We start from the raw sequence: 12,218 nt of genomic DNA, 5'->3' as shown, positions 1-12,218 counted from the left end.
TGGTGCGGTTTATCACGTCGTTTCAAAGAAAGAAAAATAGGTGTGAAGAAATATGCCCCATAAAATGTTAATATAATGGGTCGTATGCCCCCTCGAGAGATGGACCAAAACTATCAAAAAATCGGGCGATCTCTCGAAAAAGAATGAAAATTGGCGGGGAGGTAGAAGAGAAGAAATAAGTAATATTAGTTAAAGAATAGAAGAAATCAGAGTGAATATGGACAAACATCAAGCCAGTGAGTACCCTTAGGTCATGCAGGAGATACAGTGAAAATGTGGTGGTTGTGCTTTCGAGTGATGTTATATAATTGATCAAAATTGGTTGAACAATCTGGTGCAATTGGTTTAATTGCTCCGAGTGAGTAAAAGCATGACAGTTGATGCCAGTTGTTTGCTTGGACAAGATAAATTCTGAGTAAGTGAATCAAAGTGACCTGATGTGACTTAGACAATTGATGTAATTTCCCGATGAAGTCAAGGTATATGAAGAAAAATACTTGTTGAGACTTAGACAATTGGTGTAATTGTCTGTTGGATTGTGTTGATTGGTTGATCAATTGATAGTGTGTGCGTTTGATGGATGGTTGTGGTGAATCATAGCAACCCCGTTGAGACTAGGTCATTATGATAAATGCCTGATGTAGTCTAGGATTACCATGATCGATTACCTGTTGAGACCCGAAGATACTTGATCAGAGTATCTGTTGATAGTCTAGGTGTGTGTGAGTCGATGTGCCTGTACAGACAGAGTAACTTGCTTGGCTTATAGGATGACTTAGGATAGGAAACACAATCCCTCCTATTTAGAGATGGATGGTGATGAACGTGGCTTGATTGATTTGATGGGGCACGATGTAGGGTATGTGATGTTGATTATCGAGATGGAGAGGGTGGGGGGGTTCAATGTTAGATAGAAGAAATGGAGGACCTATGACTCATTCCTATGGAAGAAGAGGAAAATAGAGTATGCACCCATTATCATTACTATGTATGAATGATATGCAACTATTTATGAATGTATGGATGGATGGAATGCAACGGAATGCAATATATACAGATGAGGTGAAATGATGATCCATAGTTCTTTATTTTCATCATTGAGAAAGGGTAGTATCAATCTTGGATGAAACAGTAGGAACCAAGGATAGAGTATTTTATCTGCAAACAAGTAGCATAAATAAATAAAGAATATGGACCCTCCATAATGGTTCATGCTCATATGGTCGAGGTATATGTTGTAGTCAGCAAGCCATAGTGATCCATGACTATACTTTGCATATGATCACGTAGCTTAGTGAACTTCCCATGTAGACACCATTAGTACATGCCCCAGAACTTCATTGGAATAATTTGCAGAAAACACACAAACAAAACGATACTTAGGAACCATCCCAGCCACCCTAATCACTTGTGGATATCTCGAAGTAGCGTAGGAACCTAATATAAATGAAGAAATAACGTATGAAACTGACCAAGTACTTGATAGCTTAAACAAAATTTTCTTGTCAAAGAAAATGTTATCATGTCTTTGTTTTGGTAAGGAAGGATGCATCCTTGTTAAGACAGTTGATGTGTCGATGTTGATTGTTTGGTTGATATGATATGTGGTCATCATTTGAGTATTTCATAATATTTGTTTGGTATCTTCTTGGATGAGTATATACAAAGCGTTGCCATGTTTTTAATTGATTTTTTATGTTTTCTGATGTTTGTTGAATTTTGTGAGTGTTTTTGAATGTTTTTGATATTTTGTGATTGTTTTGAATGTTTTTTGTATTTTGTGATTGTTTTGAATGTTTTTGGTATTTTGTGATTGTTTTGAATGTTTTTGGTATTTTATGAGACAATTTGAATGAAGAAATTAATGAATCACAAATAATGCAGAATCCACTTCCATCAAATAGTTTAAGAGCATTACCCCCAGTTTAGACATGACTATGAAAAAGTGGAATGCAATACGCATGAAGGACTATCCTTGATTGTAGATCAATAACAAGGCATGGTTTGGATTGATGGATGTGTGGATGCAATGAATGTGATCGCAACAAGTCTGAAAAACAATGGAGCTATAGCCTTTACGAGTGGTGCCTGTTTGCCAGGTTTTCACCATCGGACTTACCCAAGGTGCCACCGGAGTGGTTGTTCACCATTTGGATGCATGATTTTTCCTTTACTATTTTGATTTTTTTTGTATTTTCTTCAGGAAATTTATCTGAATGTTTTTTGGTGTTTTTTTGGTATGTATGGGAGCTTGATGCTCTGTGCAGTTTATGTATAAAACCGTTTGAGGTGCATGTTGTTGATCGGATCTACTAGCGGTTCTCCTTCTGAAGTAGCCAATTGATATGCCCAAGACCCAAATACAGTAGTGATAACATATGGACCCAGCCATTTTGATTCAAACTTTCCCTGATGTTCTCTGTTTGGTTGGTTATGAGGATTCTCTCGAAGAACAAGATCACCTACCTCATATGGACCCAGCCAGTTTGATTCAAACTTTCCCTGATGTTCTCTTTTTGGTTGGTTATGAGGATTCTCTTGAAGAACAAGATCACCTACCTCAAATGTGCGAGGCCTAACTTGATGATTATAGATTCTGCTCATGCACTACTGATAGGATTTGAGGTGATTGTATGTAGCTTGTCGCTTCTCATCAAGTAGCTCTAAGTCCTGAAGACGTGATACTTTATATGCTTCATCATTTATGAGATTATGTAAGGAAACCCATAGAGATGGTATCTCAATCTCAATAAGAAGGATGGCTTCTTCTCCATAGACCAGTGAGTAGGGAATTGTGCCTGTAGGGGATCGAATGCTAGTTCGATACGCCCATAGTACTGGATTCAATTGAACATGCCAATCACAACCAACATCATTGATTGTCTTCTTGAGGATTCTCAATATGTTCTTGTTCGATGCTTCGACCTGACCATTGCCTTGTCGGTAATAGGGAGTGGAAAAGCGGTGTTGGATGTGAAACTTCTCAAAAAGTTTGCGAACATCCCGATTCTTGAATGGGAGTTCGTTATCTGTGATGATGGACATGGGTATACCATACTGACAAATGATGTAATTAAGGATGAATGAGGTGATCTTCTTGCCGGTGACTTGGGTAAGTGGAACAACTTCGATCCACTTTGTGAAGTATTCGGTGGCGGTAATAATGAATTTGTGGTCGTTGGATGAAGATGGATGGATTTTACCCACAAGGTCAAGTCCCCATTGACAAAAAGGCCATGGTGTTGTGATTGGTTGTAATTCCTATGCTGGTGCATGTATCAGGTCTCCATGAACTTGACATTTCTTGTATTTTTTGACAAAGTAGTAAGAGTCTTTTTCCATGGATGGCCAATAGTATCCAGCTCGTATGATCTTCTTAGCTAGTGACGGACCGCTTGCGTGAGTTCCACAAATTCCTTCATGTACCTCTTCCAAGGCCTTTGTTATCTCATCCTGTTCCAAACATCAAAGGAGAGTACCATCAAGACTTCATCGGTATAGGGTTTCAACAATAATGGTATATTGAGCGGTTTGGCGAATGAAGGTTTTATGTTGGTTATACGATTGGTTAGGAGGAAGTGTGTGATTATGTAGATAGGTGTAGAACTCACCATACCATGGGGATTTGGAACTGACAAGGTGACATATCATCTCGGATTCGGGGATATCATAAGCGGGAATCCAAAGTTGTTCGACCAAGAACTCGTAGCGTGTTGAATTCTGTGGAAGATCTAGGAGAGATGCAATGGTAGCCATAGCGTCAGCAACTTGATTCTGATCTCTGGGTATCTGCTCAAAGGTGATAGTAGTAAATGACGTTTTTAAACTGTCCACCATTTGTTTGTACGACATGAGTTTGTCATCCTTGGTCTGATATTCATCGTTTACTTATCGGATGACCAGTTGGGAGTCGCCATATATCTGTAGCTCTTTTAATTTCCATTGTATGGCTAGTCTGAGTCCTGTGATCAAGGCCTCATACTCTGCTATGTTGTTTGTGCATGGAAATGTGAGTCTGTAAGACTTCGGGACGTTGTCACCTTGAGGTGTGATAAACAAAATGCCTGCCCCCGAGCCATGCCTAGTGTATGAACCATCAAAGTATAGTTTCCATGGTTGTGATGTTGTGATCATGAATATCTCTTCATCTGGAAAATTGGAAATGAGAGGATGATCGCTTGTGAGGGGTGCATCAGCCAACTGATATGCAATAATTTGGCCCTTGATAGCCTTACGGTCCACATACTCGATGTCAAATTCACTTAGAATCATCACCCATTTGGCCAAGCGGCCTGTCAATGTTGTTTTGTTGAGTAAGTACTTTAGTGGATCAATCTTGGCAATGAGTTGTACTTTATGTGTTAACAGATAGTGCCTCAGTTTAGTGGCTACCAAAATTATTGCTAGGCAAGCTCGCTCAATAGGGGTGTAATTGAGTTCATAGCCGACCAGTGTGTGAGAGATGTAGTAAACAACACACTCTTTCCCTTCTGCATTGTGTTGTGCCAGTAGTACACCCAATGTTGTACTTGTTTTTGGAATGTAGAGCAATAGAGGTCTACTCAGATCTAGTGGGATCAACAATGGTGTATTCGTGAGATAGTCTTTTATGCATCTGGTATCCCATTGAAAGCGGATGTTCTTGTGTAATAAGTGTGTAAATGGGTGACACTTATCTACCAGTTGTGCAATGAATCTTCGGATGGATTATAGTCATCCTTGTAATGTCCTTAGCTGACTGATGTTCCATGGAGGTGGCATGTCCATGATTGCTTTGACATTGGCTAGGTCGACCTCAATGCCTTTGCTTGAGACAATGTATCCTAGAAGCTTCCCCGAGGTTACTCCAAAGACACATTTCTTTGGGTTGAGTCAAACATGATATTGTTCCAGTCTATCAAATATTTTCTCTAATATGTTCAGATGGCCTTCTCTTGTTAGTGATTTTGCCAGTAAGTCATCAACATAATCTTCCATTATGGTATGCATCATATCATGGAAGATGGTGGTCATTACTCATTGATAAGTTGCTCATGTGTTCTTTAGACCGAAAGGCATTACATTCCAATAGTATGTTCCCCATGGACATGTGAAGGTCATCTTATGTTGATCCTCTGGTGCGATCTTTGTCTGGTTGTATCCTGAAAAACCATCCATGAGAGAAAGCATGGCATGTCCTGCTGTTAGGTCCACTATTATGTTGATGTTTGGTAGGGGGAAGTCATCTTTAGGACATGCCTTGTTCAGATATCTGAAATCAGTATAGATACGGATTCCCCCATTGGGTTTTCTAACAAGTACAATATTGGATATCCATTCACATCCAAGAGTTTCTTAAGTTCTTCTTTGACTAGTACCGCAATCTGGGGATGCATCTTGCGAAGCTTTTGCTTGACAGACTTAGCTTGTTCTGCTACAGTGAGGTGATGCATGACTAAATCAAGATCAAGACTAGGCATGTCGGCATATGACAATGCGAAGTTGATCTGACATTTTTTGAAGAATTCGACAAACTTGGGATATTCCTTTGGAGTCAAAAGAGATGCCAAATGTATGTGGTGAGGAGTTTCAGGAGTCCCCACATTGTATTATTTGGTTTCCTCGATGAGAATTGTTGATCGTTCCTGCTGTGTACTAGAGGGGAGAATTTCAAACCTTTCATCCTCAGGAGCCTTAGAGAGGTTTTCACCATTGGATACGCTCTTTCTTTTTACTTTTGTGGGATCAAATAGTGCCACAGTGTGGTTCTCACTGGAAGATCCATGTTTTATTGTTATATTTTTGCAGCTGAAAGGTTTGGCATCTGCCCCAAAATAGGTTGCGCTATTAAGTTCAATGGCGAATCCAGCTTTGTGATCCCCGCTTGGTATGTTATCCCTCAATTCCAAAATGTTAATGATCGCCTCATCATTTTGGAATTGGTCAAGGCATGGGGGATTAGATTGGTTCCATTCGATGAGTTTAGGATGTTTAATAGGCATTACCTCATCAATCAGGTTAAGTTCATAAGAGGTGTCAGTGAGGGTTAAGGTGTTGTGGTGAAGGTCGTTGATGGTACTCTCCCTGTTAGAATCAAGCATAGGATGTGATGTAGGGTCTGTGGAAGAAGTTTCCAATTCAGGAATCCAAGAGGTCTTTATCTGTGCTTCTCTATAAATAGGGATATCTTTGTGAGGGGGAGGTAGTGAAGCGTCTTCCTCATCTGAAGTATTAAGCTAGATGAAATCAAATTCCCACTCATGTGAGTCAGTCTCTGAGTCACTTTCTAGTATCCGATTACTATACCATACTGGGATGTCCTTTGAGTTAAACTGCAGGTGTGATCGGCTGATGTACCTAGATAGATGGAATGATTGGTGTTGCAAGAAGAATTATAGGGATTAATGAATCTGATATGGGGAGTATTGGTAGTGTTGAATCTACTACTTCTACTGGAATTGTCGGTGTTGTCAATACTATTGGGGGTTCTGATAGTGCTAATGGTGTTGTTGCGGTTGATGGGATTGTTGGTTTGATTGGTGGGATGTTTAGCCTCAGTGGGGCATTTGGTGTGGTGCTTGGTGCTGCTAATATAATCAAAGGTGACCTCTTTAGAGTTTTAGGCTGATATAGAGGTTTGTCGGGTTTTCCTTTGAATTTGAGTTTAGGAAGGATCGCCTTTTGAAAGCCTAATCCTGTGTTATCTTTGGGCTTTAATTCCAGCCGCAGCGGTTCATGTCGTCCTTTCTTGCAAGGTCCCAAAGCACTCTGACCATCATAACCCATTCTTTGCATAATGAGAAGGCCTTTTCCATACTGATCTGTGGGAAGCTTAGCTTGTGGGATGTCCACGGTGATTGGGTCTTTATAGATTCATTCTGCTAAGTCTTCATCTCTGGCTTCTTCTTCTTGACTCTTTCCAAGGATGAAAGGCGTCAAAGTGCATGATGGCTAGACCAGTGGTGTTTGAAGTAACCGTTGAGGTTTACCATGAGTTCTAGGAGAAGTGGGCATTTGTCCAACACAAAAGAGTTGGTTGAGATTGTACTCCCTAGGACCTTCCTCTGCTATTTTCATCTTGAGCTTCTCTTGCTTGGGTATAGTGGTGTTTGAACTGGAAAGAGAGGTTGGACTTACATATGATGTGGACAAGATGGCTTCTCTATTGTTGGGAACGGTAATCTCTGGTTGATGATTTATATTGTGACAATATGCAAAAGGATTTGCATCTCCCAAGATTGTAATTTCCACACCGTTATGAGGGAACTGGATACACTGATGGTAGGTGGATGGAACAACTTGCATGGCGTGTATCCAAGGTCTTCCTAATAATAAATTATACAACAAAGGAAGGTCCAGAACTTGACATATGATGTGCTTCACCACTGGGCCCACTCGGATTGGTAGCACAAATGCTCCTTTGGATGAACGCTCTGCATTATGATAGGCTTTGATTAGTATCTTCTTATGGGGGTCCACTGATTCAATTACATATCCCAATGCTATGACCAATTGTAGTGTACAGATATTCAGGCCTGCTCCATTTTCGATCAAGACTCGCTTGATCCTATGTTGGTTGATAAACCCTTCAATGTGGAGTGAGGCGTTATGAGGTTGTTGGAAGGATGTATTGTCACTTTCAAAGAAAGTGAGACAAGGTGATGACCTTAGATTTCCAGCCATAGCTTGGAACTGATCTATATTTAGGTTTGCAGGGACCGACGCCTCTTGGAGAGCTTGATCCAAGATTATTTTATGAGATGGGGATAGGCACAAAAGCTCTAAGATGGAGATAAGTGTGAGCGTCTTATCTAACTGTTCCACAAGGTTATACTACTTTGGGATAGAAGGTGTGCCTTGTGGAGCTGCTTTTATGGTGATCTTGTCACGACGTGTAACAACATTGCAAGTGGAGCTGGGATTTTTTATGGTATTAGTTGCAATTTGTTCACTACCATCATATAGGTGATTCATAGTGTAATTATAGGTGGCGCGCGTATAACCAGTGGTATCTGTGTTTTTCCCTGAAGTGGAAGGACCCCTTTGATCTTATGATGGAAGTGGATTTTTGAACATGAGATGATCATTGCTTGTTGTTTTTGGGTCGCGTCCTTCGATTTCGATCTCACCTCGATCAATAAGATCCTGAATAAGTTCTTTCAATCTATGACAATTGCTTGTCTTATGTCATTTCCCATGATGGAAATCGCAATATTCAATATCCCTCCACCATGAAGGTTTGATCTGAGGTTCATAATTTGATGTTTTGGGTAAGGTCACCAAATTTTGAGAAACCAATTGACGTAACACCGTTTCAATAGGTTCCCTTAAGGGAGTGTATATTCATTTTGGTTTAAAATTTTGCAGGTGTTGTCTGGATTCCTCTTGAGATGTATTGTGTCCTTGATTTGCAGGAGCAACTGTGTTATTCTTGGGTGGGGGGTTTTGTCCTGCAAATCGGACCACAAGTTGTACACTTTTGATGGTCCTTGCATCTACAACCCTGTCATTGACGACGTTTTTGTTTTTGTTCCAGAAGTTAGGCTTGTCACTATTGAAGCATGGGCGAGGGCCATCTTTTGGCTCATTGTATATCTTGATAAGCCCTTTTTTTATGAGAGCCCGCTCACATTTTAAACCTTTGGTGATCATGTCATTGAAAGAGTCTGTGTCTTTTACGTCTAGGTGAAATTTTGTTTCGGCGTTTAAGTTGGAAATAAATATTTCCACTAATTCTTGTTTGGGTAATTGAAGGGAACGTCTGCTAGACATTTGAAGCCATCATTGCAGAAAAACTGAAAATAGCTCTCCTAGTTTTTGCTTAGTGTTACATAGATCTGCCATGGTGATATCATGTTCAATGTTGTGTGAGTAATGTGCCAGGACCTTTTGGACTAGTTCTTCGAAGGTCCTAATGCCACCTGGTAGTCGGGAAAACCATGATGTGGTTGTTCCTCCCAAACTTTGGGGAAAAAGTCGCATGAGGCATGTGTCCTCATATGCCACTTCGAGGCAAGCTGAATTTAATTCTCTAACATGATCGTGAGGATCTCCTTTTCCTCGATACTTTTCGAACTTGGGTGTTTCAAACCCTCATGGAAAAGGTGGCATATGAAGATTCATATCAAAGGGATAGGGACAAATGTCATTAAGTGAAAACTGATTAGTTTTCACACCACTATGAAGTTGTTGGGCAAGATTCTCGACTTGTTGCCACAACATGTCTATGTCATTTGGAGGAGGAGGAGGTGGGGGATTACCTTGATGAAGGTTGTATCTGATGTGACCTCAACCTCTTTCATCTGCATTATGACTTTGGCATTCTGATGTTTGCCTTAGTTGTGCAACATTAAAATCAGAGGGTAGTTTGGCTCCCTCTTGAGCAAGTCCTAAAAAGTGAGCATCAGCATTGCTCCTGAGTATTTCATCAAAAAGTCTATTAAAGAGAGGGTTGTGTTGTACCCTTTCTATTGCCCCGGGAGTAGGAGTACTTGGATTTTCATCATTTGGATTTTATCCAAGAGCTTCTTGGAATTCATTGATATTTTCCTCCTCTTCTTCCTCAATTTCTTGTTGTCTAGACCTTGATCTAGTTTGAGCCATTTTGTTTACAAGTTTTTGTTGAAGTTGGGTGAAAATGATGATGAGTTGTTGATGAAATGAGAGATTTATGTTTGGTGGAGTGTTTTACATATGGATCTCTAGCACTAAAAGGTATATGTGACCAAAGTTTTTTCTTGAATTTCTTGTTGTGTTTGATGACAATGTTTGATATGATAAGGTATAGAGAGATCTGAGATGTGTTACAGACTCAACTACCTAGTAATGAGAGGATTTACTCATAGACTAGTTTTAACCTGCGTAGAAATGCCCCTTAGGATGAGTTTATCCTAGATGTAGAGACACTCTAAAAAGTGATGTATTGTGTTTGATTCAAGCAATATCGAAAGAGAACTTTACGACAAAAAAACCTCTTGATGTTTTGAGAGTTGGAATGGATTGATGATGTGTGAATGTGGGAAATGGATGAAATGTACTTGAATAAAAACTTTGTGTTACAAAAGGAACAAACTCTTCCTCTTCTTGTTCAGGGGTTGGTGGTTCTTCCTTAGCTGAGTTATATGTGATACAAATGTCTGGAAAGAAGGCAGGATTGGTCTTGCCTCCCTTGTTTTTGTGATAACTCAAAGCTCGATATTGAGTAAAAACTCTGTGGTTTAATGACTCTTGATCAAACTCGTTTGATTTTCCTTGAAGATATAGATGCATGTGACATAAGAAGGTTCTATGAGAGACAAAGATTTGTCTATTAAGATAGAAGAGTTTCCTCCTTTTGATAAGAGCCTTTGAGTTTAATGGTCTTTTCTTCAAGTTGATATCCTGATGAAGATTCTTCTTTCTCAAGATGTGAAGAATGGTCATATAGTTTGATACTTTGTTGTTGCTCTTGGTTTTTGATCTTTTGTTGGTATTTTGAAAATATTTATGTTGGATGAATACTTGTTTTGGAATTGGATTTTCTTTTATTTCTCTTTGACAAGAAAACAAAGCAAGCACACAAACACAAGAATGTTGCCTCAAAAGACACAAGTAAGTATGGGTCTAGATCAACCCAATCTTTGGACTTTTTATGACCCTTTCTTTCAAATGTATTTTAGGTGTTTTCCAAAGACGCCTGAAGTCGGCTCAATTTGTACTGGTCTAACAAAAAAATGAAGACACTTCAAACACACTTTATCCCTAAGGTCAAATGACCAGTTCTGATAATTTCAGCCTACATCTTGATATTTCTTCACCTTTGGTACTACATACCTTATGAATCCCACCATGGCAAGTAAGGATGTGATATACTAATTCTTGCATGAGCATAACAAATAGATGATCCCTATGATGGGGGAGTCATCACTTTTATTGGGCTACAAGTAACCTTTTAAAAAGCTATGTTTCTACTCAAGGAAATATGTATGGTAAGTATCTTGGGAGCAAAACCTTCTATGCTCTTGCACTGAATTTATCACAAATATCCTCAATCAATAGAACGAGTGGGCTACTACATAAAGGTGTTTAGTAATTTTTTATGTCTTTGGACATAAGTTCATTCTGCAGTGACTCACTTAAGAGCCTTGTAACTTGTGGTGGGGCCCATTTTGATAGTTCTGATACTTAATACAAGTACAGATCCAATAGCCAACAAGATGAGAGGGGGGGTGTGAATCATACAAACTTAATCTTCCATTAAACCATCATATTCAACCTCGATAACATATACTTCAGTAATATAACCAAAACTGCTAAACATACAAACTCAAAAGCATATAAACATCATAAACCTCATAACACCAGATTTAACATGGAAACCCAAATAGGGAAAAACCACTGTGGGATTTCGGACCCACTAAGAAATATACTCTTCTAGAGTATGCTCGGTTAAAAGCAAAGCCTGTTAAAGATTACAAACACATTGCTAGATGTGACCCGGTTAAGGGATTTCCCTCAGATCTATTAGGATCTTCACCTTGTTAAACGATTTCAAACACTCAATCAGAATGTCACCTTGCTAGAGGGTTTTACAAATAAGATTGTTAAGTCCACTCAGTTAAGAGATTTTCTGTCACTTTCACAAAATAACAGTAATAAAAATCTATCTGCAACTTCACATCTAAAATGCTAAAGTAGATTCTTATTTGCTCAATACAATCTAGACATAGAACTAATCTTGTCCATCTGTTGGGCTTCTATACTCTGCTATTCAAACAGGTCTTCAAGCTTCTGTGCTCGGTAATCACTATGTAGCATCCCTGTGCATACATTTGCCCACGTTGTTTATCAACAGTTCCCTATTTATAAACAATTAGCTAACCGCTTAATCTCTTTGATCACATTTCCCATGATTAATCATAGCCATTAGATCTTCAAACTTTGACCAGGTTCAATGCATCTTTCGATCTGAAAATGTTTTACCTCGCCTTGGAACTTGCATATATTTCTTGGAACTTGTGCTAGGGTATTGCGATTCAATTTGAACTGTAGATCTTCCTGTCGATCTTCCATTGCCATAGATTCTTAACAAACTTTATTTACAGCATACCAATCATTTCATTTGTTCCACCTCATCAGCTTCCTTCATTAAATAACGCGTGTAACCATTTAATATATTCTGTTACAGCTCGATTACAACTTGGTAAATACTAAACTTCACTCGGTAGACATTCTGCCTTCATTAACCGATAGCGATAACC

The sequence above is a fragment of the Cryptomeria japonica genome, chromosome 8, assembly GCF_030272615.1.
Source record: "Cryptomeria japonica chromosome 8, Sugi_1.0, whole genome shotgun sequence".
Lineage (NCBI taxonomy): Eukaryota > Viridiplantae > Streptophyta > Pinopsida > Cupressales > Cupressaceae > Cryptomeria > Cryptomeria japonica.
The sequence above is the reverse complement of the archived record's forward strand: the minus strand, read 5'-3'. Positions refer to the sequence as shown.